Below are 13,558 nucleotides of genomic sequence, written 5' to 3' on the forward strand. Positions count from 1 at the left end.
CCTAAGGCTGCCCCAGGTGGGGCCCCAACAGCTAGTCCCAAACTTCTTCCCTAGTGACTTTCCTATAGGGGACATCCTTTATCTTCTCTAGGGGAGGCACTGGGATCCCTCTTGGGGCACCCCTGGCTACATCCCAGTATTGTTTTAGGCTGAGCTTAGAGGCCAGACCCAGCCTGCTGAGCTCAGCTCCTCCCAGTGAGCACCCAGCTCTTGGAAAGATCCTTTTCTCCTTGCTGCCTTTACACCAAGGTTATCTCCTCAAGTATGTACGAGTAAATGAGGTTGTTTGGCTTTATGGATACAAATAGATACTGCTTTTTTGACTTGCAAAATGAATTTCCCCACGACTGGCTCAAACTTAAGTATTCAAATGCTCACTGAACCAGTTGTCTATTTATTTCTGTTTACGCCTGCAGACCCATTAGCAACTTTTTCTTGTTTTCTCTTAGAATATTAAACGGTTCCAACATATTCTAAAAATTAGTTGATTAGCTTGTTAGGGCACATTTTAACTGCTAGCTCCACCGAGCCAAAGGAGAAAATGAAGGTAATTTTGTTGGCAAGGGATGTACGGCACGGAGCTGACTGTTGAAAGATGCACCGTGTCAACGTAATGAGGGAGTGTAATATCTTAGTTTGCATCAATATGGAAATAACCGTGCGCTCTGACAGACCTGATGCTGAAGGCACCACCAGCCTCCTCATTATGCATGCCGGCTCTGATTATGAAAAATAGTGTGTTTTCTTTTAAAGAGGAAGCCACATTATCAATCAAACCACACCAATTATTTCAGAAAGGGATCATGGTGAAACAGACAGGGGGCTTTTCAATGAGAACAGCGCCCAAGAGGCAGGCGGATCTTAAGGGGTGTGATATTTTTATTTCGTGACAGTTGTTAGTATTAATTAGGAGTGCTAACGAAGTATTTTGTGCGGTGGCACCCAGACAACCTCCTTTCCCTGCTATCATCTGGATCTTTATTATTTGTTTTAATGAGCCCTGTCTTCAGTGGTACCAATGCTCTTCTAATGATAAGTCTCATCCTGTTCGACTCTTTTAGAGATTCCTCATGTGAGCTGTCACATCAGGGAGACAGGGAAGGAAGGGAGGTGAACAGAGAGACAACAGAGAAAATGTGGCCTGTGACATGCAGCAACCAAACAGAGGCATAAAAATAATATTACCCACTGCCCCAGCCAGCAGTCCCCGCCCCCTGCCCGTGTGCATGTGTGTGTGTGTGTGTGTGTGTGTGTGTGTGTGTGTGTGTGTGTGTGATGGCTCTCATGACAACTCAGCTCACTTGTTTCTATCTCAATCTTGCTCACAGGTAGGTAGAAAAGTCCAGGAACTTCACTGGTGGCTTAAGGGATAGCCTTGGGCACCATCACTTCAGACTGTAAGGGATAGCCTTGGGCACTTCCACTTCAGATTGCTTGTTCTTCACGACTGTTCCCCACCAGTCTGTGAACTTCATGAGGAGGTGACCGGTCTAGCACATTGTTGGAGGCAGCCTGGAAGGTGACTCTTAGGTACTGGTATGTAAGTGATGAGCATTCAGGAGCTGCCTGATGAACACGTGACCAAAATCAAAGTCTCACCCACCCACCCACCCCTTAAAGCCACACACTTGGAGATGTCTGACTTGCTTTTCTGTCACTGATAAAATTCTGTTACTGTGACAAAAGCAAAGTTTAAGGGGGTGTGGGGGGGCTGATTCTTGCTCACAGTTTGTCGGGCCAAAGGAGCTTGAAGCGGGCAGACGCTGCATCCACAGTCAAGAAGCAGAGAGCTGAGGCTGGAGAGCTGGCTTAGCAGTAAAAGAGCACTAGGTGCTCTTCCAAAGGACCCGGGTTCAAATCCCAGCACCCACATGGCAGCTCACAACTGTCTGTAACTTCAAGATCTGACATGTTCACACAGACATACATGCAGGCAAAACACCAATGTACATAAAATAAAATTTAAAAAAGAAAATTGGAAAAGAAGCAGAGAGCAATGGATACATGGTAGTCCTCAGCTCACTTTCTCCATTTTATACAGTCCAGGATCCCCTGCCCAGGGAACGGTTATACCCACAATGATGACAAGTCTTCCCACATTAATTAATGTAATTAAGATAATCAGCCTCAAACATGCCCAGAGGCCCATCTCCTAGGTGAGTCTAGATTCTGTCAAGCTGACAACACCAACCATCACAAAGAATATCTACACATATATATTCTTTTGTTTGTTTGTTTCCAAGACAGGTTTCTCCACGTAGTCCTTGCAGTTCTGGAACCCCACTCTGTAGACCAGGCTGGCCTTGAACTCAGAGATTTTCCTGCCTCTGCCTCTTATGTGCTGGGGTTAAAGGCATAGCCTACCAGGTACATGCATTTTTATTTCTGTGAGATAAAGTCTCATTATGTAGTCCAGGCAGGACTGAAACTTGAAATGTAGACTAGGCTGGCCTTGAACTCACAGAGATCCACCTGCCTTTGCCTGCTGAGTGCCGGGATTAAAAGTATATGGCACCACTCCTGGCAGACACATGCTTTTCTTGAAGGAAACACAATAATGATATAAGGCAGTGAATTTAGCTCTGTGGGAGAGAACTTGCCTGATACATATAATACTCTGGGTTGATCCCCAACACTGTAAAAATAAATATTTAAAGGGCTCTTAGGGGCACAAGAGTCAATGATTAAACATGCAGGATTTGGGCAGACCTGGACACACTCACTTTATGGCCTTGGGCACACTACATCGTATCTACAGACCTTGACTTCCTGTAACATAAATGGACACAGAGGCATTCCATCCCTGGTGGGTCATCATGCAGGAAATATTGAAGTGAAAGGTCAGAGAAGCAGAGGAGAAGCCACAGTTGCTTCCTACCTCTCTGGTTCCTCCAACCAAAAAAGTCTAGATCCTTTCTCTGCTCCCCCTTATCACTTCCTGTCTCCTCTCTGTACAGACCTCCAGACCTCTATGGTTAACTAGTGGCTAGCTCAGCCCTCTAACTTCAAGCAAGCTTTATTTGTCAGAATACAAACAAAATATCAACACAACAAAACACCTGTAGGATGGATATGTATTGAAGAGAAAACAGTGCATCTCTTGGAGATTTTCCTCTTCAGTCCCCAGTGGCCAAGTTCACTGACTGAGGGGAGGTGGTGGTCATGTTGTTGGGACAGTGGAGCTACCGGTGGCCTATCGAGTGAGCATGTGTCTCTTTGATGCTCCAGGACAGGACTAGAAAAAGCCTGATTGTCCTTCTAGTATCTACCCATGAGAAATGCTGCCCAACTTGTTCATTGCCCCCATCACCTTTATGTTCCACGGAGCCATGTGGGACACAAGGAATCTATTCATGAACTTGGTGGCATTGCCCCTTTCACTGCTCTGGATGGGTCATGCTGGAGTTGGTGTTGCCTGTTCCTAGCAGCAGGGCTGCTGTTTCTAGCTGAGATCCAGGGAAGCTATAGCAACACTAGGGAATGAAGCTGGGGCTGTGGCCAGCCTGGAGGGAGAGCTAGGGACTTATTCTAAAGCTCATGCTGAAAGTGCTGCACCTTGGCCTTCTTACAGTTTCCTGTCAGCCCAGGAACACAGCCAAGTGGTCTGCACCTGTTCATGTGTTCACAGATGCCTTCATTCAAAACACGGACGTCAGGAAATAGATCCCAGTCTAGCTGAGGCCTGAGGTTTGAGCCCCAGCACTGCAGAATTTACAGCCTAGTGGGAGGAGTAAGATACGCTCTATGATTTACCGGAAGTGACCAGTGCAGTGAGACACTAGCTGTGCTGTGTAGGTTCTGAACGTGGCTCCTAACAGCTGTGGGGGAAATCTGCAATGGCTTCCTAGAAGACTTGTGTTCATTCAACAGCATTTCTGGAGCATAGGTCTTACAGCTCCCAACTTGCCACAGGCCTTGAGCTATAAGGTCCCCACTTGTCCTGCTGTTATACAATAGTGGGGGTAAGGCACAGAGGCAGACAGTGAACCAGCCAATAAGTATACAGAAGGGACACTTTGCCGAGGGAAATAAGGACACAGAAGGATGGATGTGTAAAGCTCTATCTGTGCAGAGGAGGAGGGTGGGCATTCCAGAGTGTAAAGGGGGCACAGGTCCTGAAGCTGTTGAGGGGTGGGAGCTGGAGAGAAGGGAAACAGGGTAGGAGGCAGATGGGATATGAGCTAAGGAACAAGCATTGTGTCCTTGGGTAGCAGGGAGCCAGAGCAGGTTACTGTTCAGGGCCGCAGTGGACTGGAGGTTGGAAGACCCCAATTAGGATGTAACAGTGTGGGATCATCTGAGGTGGGGAGAGCAGAGTGACCTGGATGGGAAACAGGAAGAGAGAATGAGGAGGTCATGGCAGAGATGGGGATGAGAGAAGGGGAGAGAAAGACACCTATGGATGGGCACTTAGCAACAGGCTACTCATCAGTGACACCGGTGACTCAGTTATTCCCAGGATGGATATGTAGCAAATGAATGGGAGGTAGGCACTTCTCAGAAGGCCTCTGGGTCAGGGTAGGGGGCATGCCTTGATGTGTAGCATCCCTGTACTCCACCATCTTTGTTCCTAAAATAAACAGCCTTTGGTTGGGGTTTCCAGGTTCAGAATACAAGGGCAGGATTCCCAGTTAATTTTAAATTTCAGGAAAACAACAACAGCAAAATGAATGGAATTTTACAGTGTTAAGTATGTTCCATACACAGCATGGGACATACTTAGACTATTATTCGTTGCTTGCCTGAAATATGTATTTAATGATGCTTTACACTACCATTCTTCTATTCTAGTAGCAACCTATATGAAGAAGTTGTCAGCTATGTTCTGAGAAACCATGGTTCCTTGCGGGCATGCCTATGTGTATGGCAGAGCCAGAAGGCTTGTGTATCAGTTTTTTTAAAAAAGAAACAAATAAGCAAACCAGTTAGCAAGAGTCAAGTTTGAAGCTGTCTTGTCAGAGTGGACTGAGCCACTTTCCCCACGGTGGCTTGGTAGGCAGGGGTGGACTGCTGGTTGGCTTACGGCAAGGAGATGGTGGCATCCTGAGGCAGCAGGCTCTCTCCTTCCCAAGGTCAGTGGGAGTCACACCCCAGGGGTGAGCCTGATGTGATCTCCAAACATAGCTGTGCTCACATCTACAAGCAGGAGGGCTCCCAGTGGGAACACATGTCTGATGTCCTCCCCTGTCACTTGTCTAGCACCTGCGAATGGAAACATCTGTGAACAACACAAGGGTGCTGTGGCGATATAGGAGCTCACATGGGGTCTTCTGTGTCAAGTTGTCTGTCATTTGTCCTGGGAGAGGAAGCAGGATCCCTCTGGGATGTCAGGATGTGTCAAGATGTCCACCAGAGATGACTGAGAGTGTATTAATGTGCCCTCTGCTTGGAGTCCATGTGAGTTATGCAGGGGAGATAGCTTCTCAAGGCTTTGAAGCTTGTCTCCAGGGAGAGGAATAAAAAGGCCAGTCTAAGAACAGGTCTTGTGGGGTTTGGACCTTGTGTGGACTGGGAATCCCTGGTGGTGGGTGTTGAGGGTGCCCACCTCCTGGACTTAGGGGACCTAGAGAGGCACTGTGGGGAAGTATTTATCTTGCTTCAAAGACACCCAGTCCCTGGGGAAGGCCTCCCAGCTACAGAGAAAGGGCCCCTGATGCAGGGAAAGCCTTCAAGCCTGGATCCAGAGAGCATCTTCAATGAACCAAACCCATTTTTTTTTTCTTGCTGTCTGTTACTTCCTGTTGTCTGGCACTAAAACCTGCTTAGAGTCAGTTGTGGGGAGTTCAAGGTGGAATCAGTCTGGAGCAGCCCGTGCAAGTTTCTTTTAGGGAAGTGTGATCTCCCTCCTTGCAATGCTAAGGCCAGGCTCTGGGTGGGTCAAAGACCAGCTTTCTCGGGGTAAGAAACGGAATGGAAAGAATCGGGACTTTACAGCAAGACTTGGGTGCATCTCCTGACTCTACTCAGTCAGTGGCTTGATGACTTTAGGGTAAACACTTATCTCAGCATGCCTCAGTTTCCCACCCACGAAGGCAACCGGTAACAGTGAGAGACGGAAGGAGAACATGCAGGGGGTGTGTGTGGCTGGTGAAAGTTCTGACATGCCAGGTGCTGTCTTGAGGACTTCCATTATGAGAACTCATGCGGGCTGGGTGACCCCAGTTCTGTAGATGAGGCACCTACATGCCTCCTGTTACTTTTTATTTTACTATTAGTTTTCATACTTTTTTAAATGAATTTTTTTTCATATGATGTATTCTGATCATGGTTTTCCCTCTCCCGACTCCTCTCCATGCATTCAACTCCTCTTCTTTTCTTTTTCTCTTTAGAAAGCAAGCAAGCAAACACATAGAAGATCAGAATTAGAAGAAAAAACACAAGAAACACTCTCACACACCGTAGAAACACAAAATTCGGACACTGTAATATACAAACAAAAGACGAGTAAGAAAAAAAATGTTCGAACAAAGCGATAGGAGTCAAAAGGTCTACAGTGCACAACATACAGAACACCCTTGAGCTTGTTTTGTGTTGGTCATCTACCGCTGGGCGTGAGGGCTACCCACGTGGTTAATATACCCAGCGAGACTCCATTGGAGAAAACTGAGTTTTTCTGTGTAAACATATGTATCAATTGCGGATAGCTTCTTGGTTAGGGGTGGGAGCCTATGTCCACCTTGTCCTCTCAGAACTGCGACTCCATCTGGCTTGAACTTGTACATGCTGCCACAGTCTCTGTGAATACATATATGCACCAGTCTTGTTGTGTGGGAAGACAGTTTCTTTGGAGTCCTCTGCCCCCCCCCCCCAACCCCAGCTCTTACCGTCTAAATGCCTCTTTCTCTGCATAGCTTCCTGAGGCCATCTACAGTGGTGACCTGCTTGCAAGATATGTGGGTACAATAGTAGCACAAATGTTGTGGGAGTAACCAATCACTCTCTCATTGTATTTAAGGCCCATTCCATGAGATGGAAACCATGCCTGTGTCTGGATAGGCCAGGGGCCTAGGGAAAAAGCAAATACTATTGTTATGCTAAAGGAACATAGCAATAAAATGACCCCTGAAGGCATTCTGCTACACCCAAACATCGGTGCCTCACTCAGCCATCATCATCTAAGCTTTCCTTTTGCAGTAGATGAGAACTAACACAGAGCCTTGCAACTGGGCAAAGTGCAGAGCCCGAGAGATTTGAGATTCTCAGTCCTGAGTGGGATGACGCCATGAGATACTCCTGGTTCCCACTGTTAGTTTTGTCTGTTAGCAGTACAGACCCATGTACCTAGTAAACAGCCGGGCTGAGGGCCTGGTAAGTTCTATAACATACAAAGCCCTGAGCAAGGGAGGTAGGATTCACTTGGGCTAGGGATGGGTGACAAGGTGGTGGTGAGTTTTAACTGGGCTTTAAGGACTGAGAGGTGTTCTGGTGAAAGATCCACCTCAACTCCCCTCCCCCATCTCTTTTCCTAAACCCGCCCCTTCAAAGCCCACCAAACATAGCTCCTCCTCCAGAGAGCCTCCAGACCACTCCCACAGGGTGTATAAACTGTATTCCAGAAAACAGACCCGTGGTTCTTCCAGTCCTCTCTGCAGGGCCAGGGAATCACCCGGGGAACGTTTTACTCATTAACTGGGCCTTTTCCTAATTTGGTCTGATTTGGATTGCTGTGTCCATGGAGAGGCCTATCAGGGTGCAAAAACAAAAAACAAAAACAAAAACAAAAACAAAAAACAAACAAACAAACAAACAAAAAAACACTTATCAAGAGGTGGGTGGAGGCGGGAAGGGAGAGCTTCAGACCGAGCTTAAGCAGTGGAGAGGCTGGAGAACAAGATGTTTGGGAGGAGCTGTGGGTCCTGCTGTGCTGCAGCTTGGCGGCTGGCTGAGGGTGGGGGTGTGTGTGCTGAGGGGCAGGCAGTCCCAGAGCTGGCCACAAGGTGGGATGGTCATTCTAGTTCATGAGGCAGCTTGACCCGCACTTGCCAGCCGCACGGTAAGCGGGCTGTGATGGGACACGTTTAATGGGGGATGAGGAGGCGTTGGCAACAAATGGAGATCTGGGTGCTCTGAGGGTGCACATGGCCATGGGCACGAGGTGAGGTTAGCATGGTAGCTCTCAGATGCAGGGCTTCCCAGATGCCTCTGAGGACCCTGGGCTGAGGAAGGAGGGAGGGCAGGTACTTAGGTTGTAAGTAATGGAAATGCACCCTGGACTTCAGCGCAAGGGAGTTTGTTGGAAAGTATCTAGTCTTAGCCTGAGGAGCTGGCTACTGAGTGAACAGAATCTAGGGGACTTGTTGGATCGGGGAGTCAGATAGGGGCAGAAATACCAGAATAGAGGATGCTGGGATTGCTGTTGTTCCTTGGTACTCAGGCTTCCTGCTTGAGGCTTGTGCTCAGCAAACGCTCCGCCTAAGAGCCTTTGGCTTGGAGAAGGCAGGGCCCTCCCTGCCTGTGATCCCTCAGGGAAAATAATTTTACATACAAAAGACTGTAATGCTATGTTAATGACCTTTCCTGTCACTGTGACAGATACCTAGACCAACTTAAGGAAAGGTTTATTTCAGTTCACCGTCGGAGGGTCTATCACGGCCAGGAAGTCATGGCGACAGAAGAATGAGGCAGCTGGTCCAGAGCTAGCAAATAGGGAGGGATGGGATGTTAATGCTCAGCTCGCTTTCTTTTTTATTCATCCGGGGACCTGTTGTGTAACAGTTTCTTCTGAGATCGAAACATTCTATTCTGCAGAGAAGCTCCTTAAGCAGGAAGGTAAACAACTCAAAATAGCTGAAACCCACCAGATTCCCTGGGCCCCTCCCTGCCAGAGTGAGCAATAAAGGCTGAGTGTTCTCTCAGAAGAGCAGAGCAAACTCCATAGGAGACTCTGAGACCAGACCAGCTGCCCGGAACCAGCCGGAGCTGCCTGGAAGAGGTTTAGACCAATTAACTGAGTCACATGGAAAGGACACTCCAACCTGTTGGGCTGCCTGCAGCCTGTGCAGTGAGCTCCAGGTTCCCAACTCTGTGAGCTGTCACCCGTGCTGGGGAGAGCTGTGGTGATGCAGCTGCCTTTGAGTCATTTCTGCTCCTGTAAGTGACCCCTCCCCCGTATTCCTGTAAGTAACTCCAATAGAACTTATGGTTCACCACCTTAGACTTTGGTGTTGGCCACACTTTGGTCTGTCCTGGGCTCCCTTTCTGGAGAAGGTAGAAGTGTATGTTGTTTTTCTCTAGGAAAGGTTTTGTCACACAACGGGTCCTCGTCCATAGCATGGTGGACACACCCCTTTAGGGTGGGTCTTCCCTATCTGGAAACTCTCCCACAGACTTGCTCAGAGACTAATCTCCTTAGTGAGTCTAGACCAGTGGTTCTCAACCTTCCTAAAACTCTGACCCTGTAAGACGGTTCCTCATGGTGTGGTGACCCTCAACCAGAAAATTATTTTCATTGCTACTTCATACTGTCATTTTGCTACTGTTATGAATCATAATGTAAATATCTGATATTTCCAGTGTTCTTAGGCAACCACTGTGAAAGGATACGTCCACCCCGAGGGGGCATGACCCACAGGTTGAAAACTACTGTTGTAGAGCCTGTCAAGTTGACAGTTAATATGTCCTCAGGGACAGATTTCCCTTTGCTCTTGAGGGTGATTCTCAGAGCTTCTCTGCCTCACACTGGGCAGATGGAAGCAGGCTCTTGGGCAGAAAGTTCCTGTCATGGCTGCAGCAGAGTCATGTCTGATAGGAGAGAACATTCTCCCCTGCCGGATGAGGAAGGAGCTGAGACCGGATACAATTTCAACAGGTTAAAGAGAGAATCCTCCAGTACAGGTCCTTTCCCACTACTGCAACACTTTTGTAGGAACTGGAACAAAGATGACAAGTTATGACAGACAAAGAGCTATCCCGTGATGACAGGCCCGTGTGACGAGATGGTATTTTGGGTCGGGGCTGGAGTTAGTTAATTACAGTACTACTGAGCTCAGCGTCCCCACTCCTCACCGTGCTGCTGGGCTCTCGCATGCATGGATTGTAGAGAAGGGGATTGTTGGAGTCTAATTTCCAGGCTTGTTCCACTAATGGCTCCTTGTGGGATGATGTTAAGTAATGATAATTATCACAGAGCCTGTGCTCTGAGCCAGTCTTGCCATCTGCAGCTGTGGCCTGCGGGCTCTGCCATTTCTCTCGAGATGGGTTGGGAAGGCTGGTCTACAGATGTTTGCTGATCGCTTCCTCTTGCCCTTTGTAATTTGGGTCAGTGTCACCAGATGATCGTGGGTGTCTTGAGCTTGGCACTGGGGGGTCCAACAGTTTAGGCATTTCACAGTTACCCGTACTTCCAGGCAGGAGACCTCGTGTGTCACATAGAGGCATAAAAGCAGAGCTCAGCTTTAGGGAATGATGGTAACAGTGATGATATGTCAAGGCTGTATTTTAAATTCTGAAGCAGTTGTGTGTGTGTTCCGGTGTCTGAGTTCTGGGGTCAACCATGCCTGGTTTTATGCCTTGCTGGGGAGTCAAACCCAGGGCTTCATGACTGCTAGGCAAACACTACATCGACTGAACTACTTTCTCAGCTCCCACCTACATTTTTTCAAAGGTTTACTTTATTTTTATTTATGTATCTATAGGTGTGCACTTGTGTTGCTATAGAGATCAAGAGAGGGTGTTGGATCCCTTGGATCTGGAGTTCTAGGCAGTTGGCAGCTGCCCAATGTGGGGGCCGGAAGCTGAACTCCAGCCCTCTCCGAGAGTAGCAGTTGCTTTGAACTCTGAGGCATCTCTTTAGCTCCCACTTACATTTTGAGAATTTCAGAGAAAACAAAGGACAGAGAGAAGGCAATGGTGTTGACAATTTTGTTTCTCCCTGGTGTCCTACATCCCACATCTTTCTTCCCCCTCTTCCTCAGTGTGTCCCTTCCTCCTTTCCTCTTTCTCCTGAGCTAGGAGGAAATTCAGCCTACAGTTCTGTTCCCTCAGTCACACTGTCTAGTCACAATCAGATTATCTCCCCATCATAAAATACCACTTGTATCTATTATTTTCATTGGCTCGGTACTTGGCCAGATGCCTATACCATTGTTTTCAAATTATTTCTATGCTGTTAATCATTTAAGTGTGTTTTAAATATTTTTTTGCTTTATAAATAACATGATGATGGATGTGAGAATAAACTTGTCCATTTCTTTGGGATAAATTCTTAGAAGTTTAGGGATGAGATCGAAATGTCTCTGTTTCTTGAAACAATGTTAATTTCTCTGTTTTAAAATTTATAGTTATTGAGAAAGAAGCCTGTCCCTGTAACTTCCAGGTAATGATGACAGATTGAAGATTCTAATTATGTTCCTCCACCCCCCTCCCCACCCCACTACAACAGGCTGGGTTTAAAAAGATAGAAACTTTCAAGAACATTCGAGGAGAACAGCAGTGCCGTGTGGAAGTCTGGGAACAGATGGGTGAGTGGCGACTGCTTCAGCAGATTTGAGAGGGCTGAATCCCCAGCCGGTGACTGAGAAAATGGAAAATCAACCTAATATACACAGTTGAGCTCCCAAAACATGCAGGAGTGGGTGGTAGCAGGTGAGTCTCCATGAAGGGGAGGGTTGTTTTAGAAGCAGTCAGATCTGAGATCCCTTTCTGGTGCTCCTTTTCAGGGTGGGAACACCTCACCTTGTTGTAGCTGGGATGTTATTCTCCAGAGGAGAGGAAACTGAGAACTGGGGGCCTTAGCAGGTGGTTGCTGGGATCACAAATTCTCTCCTCTCAAACTCCTGGAACACTGATTCTAGGATGGAGACCGAAGAAGTCTCTTTTAGAGAGTACAGACTGTTTTCCAGATGGACTTATAGGGACCTTCATAGTTGACTTCTCACGCCCACCCATGTGTGGCTTCTTGTGTGTGTGTGTGTGTGTGTGTGTGTGTGTGTGTGTGTGTGTGTGGTGTGCATCTATGTGTGTGTGCTCATGTGTGTGTCTGTGCATGTGCAGAAACCAGAGGGGGGAAAACATTGAGTTTCTTGCTCTGTCGCCTTCTGTATGTTCCAGTTTCATTTCTGCTACTGTGAGAAAAACAAAAACAAAAAAGCTCTGGTGAAAACAACCTGGGGAGTAAAGGGTTTATTTAGTTCACGTATCCAGAATCCCAGCCCACGGAGGGGAACCAAAACAGGAACTCAAAGAGGGTGGGGATCTAGAGTCAGGAACTGATGCAGAGACCAGGGAGGGATGCTGCTTACTGGCTTGTTCCTCATGGCTTGATCAGCCTGCTTTCTTATAGAACTCAGGACCCCCAGCCCAGGGTGGAATCTCACCCACAGTGGGCTGGGTCCTCTCATATCTATCGTGTACAGCCGGATCTTATGGAGGCATTTTCTCAATTGAGGTTCTCTCCTCTCAGATGAATCCAGCTCTGTCAAGTTGACATGAAACTATCCAGTAGGTCTGGTGAGGAGCAAGCCCCAGCAATCCTCCTGTCTCTGCACCCACAGTATCGGAACTCGGCTTCTCCTGCTTGCACAGCCAGTGTTCTCACTGAGTCATTTCTCCAGTCCTACCCTTGTGATTTCTAAATAGATAGTTTAGTTTCTCATTAAAAAAAATAATATTGGGGTTGGGGATTTAGCTCAGTGGTAGAGTGCTTGCCTAGCAAGCGCAAGACCCTGGGTTCGGTCCTCAGCTCTGGAAAAAAAAAAAAAAAGAGCCGGGCAGTGGTGGCACATGCCTTTAATCCCCAGCACTTGGGGGGCAGAGGCAGGTGGATCTCTGTGAGTTCGAGGCCAGCCTGGTCTACAGAGTGAGATCTAGGAAAGGTGCAAAGCTACACAGAGAAACCCTGTCTCGAAAAACAAAGAAAAAAAAAATTGATGTGTATGTGTGTGTGCCTGTGTGAGTTTATGTGCACCATGTGCAAGTAGGTGTCTGTGGAGGCCAGAGGTCATTGGGTCTCCTGGAACTAGAGTTACAGAAGGTTGTGAGCTGCCTCTTATGGGTTCTGGGAACCAAACTTGGGTCCTCTGCAAGAGCAAGTCAATGTTCTTAACTACTGAGCATCTCCTCAGCCTCCTCATGACCAGCTCATCTTAGTGCACGAGAACAGCACAGACTGTCAGCTTTGCAAAGACTTTCTAGCCTCAAAGAAAGAGAACAAGGCAAACTTCCAGAGACCATGGATCCCTCATACCACACACAAAAACCAGTTTGAAAAAGCTAACTGTGAGGGGAAAAATAAAGCTTCTAGCAAAAACATGAGTTATCATGATCTCCAGGTAGGCAAATATTTTTTTAAAAGATGATTTTAGTATTAATTATGTGTGTGTGGGTATGTGCATATGAGTGCAGGTGCCTGTAGAGGCTAGAGGCATTGGATCGCCTGAGAGTTACAGTTACAGGTAGCTGGGAGCTACCCAGCATGGGTATTGGGAACCAAAGTCAGATTCTCTGCAAGAACAGCACTGGCTCTAAACTGCTGGGCCATCTCTTCGACCCCCAGAGACTTCCTAAAATAAGACACAAAAGGCACTAATTATAACATAAAAGATTAATTATTGGTAGCTCA

Source organism: Onychomys torridus, chromosome 1 (assembly GCF_903995425.1).
Source record: "Onychomys torridus chromosome 1, mOncTor1.1, whole genome shotgun sequence".
Taxonomy (NCBI): Eukaryota; Metazoa; Chordata; class Mammalia; order Rodentia; family Cricetidae; genus Onychomys; species Onychomys torridus.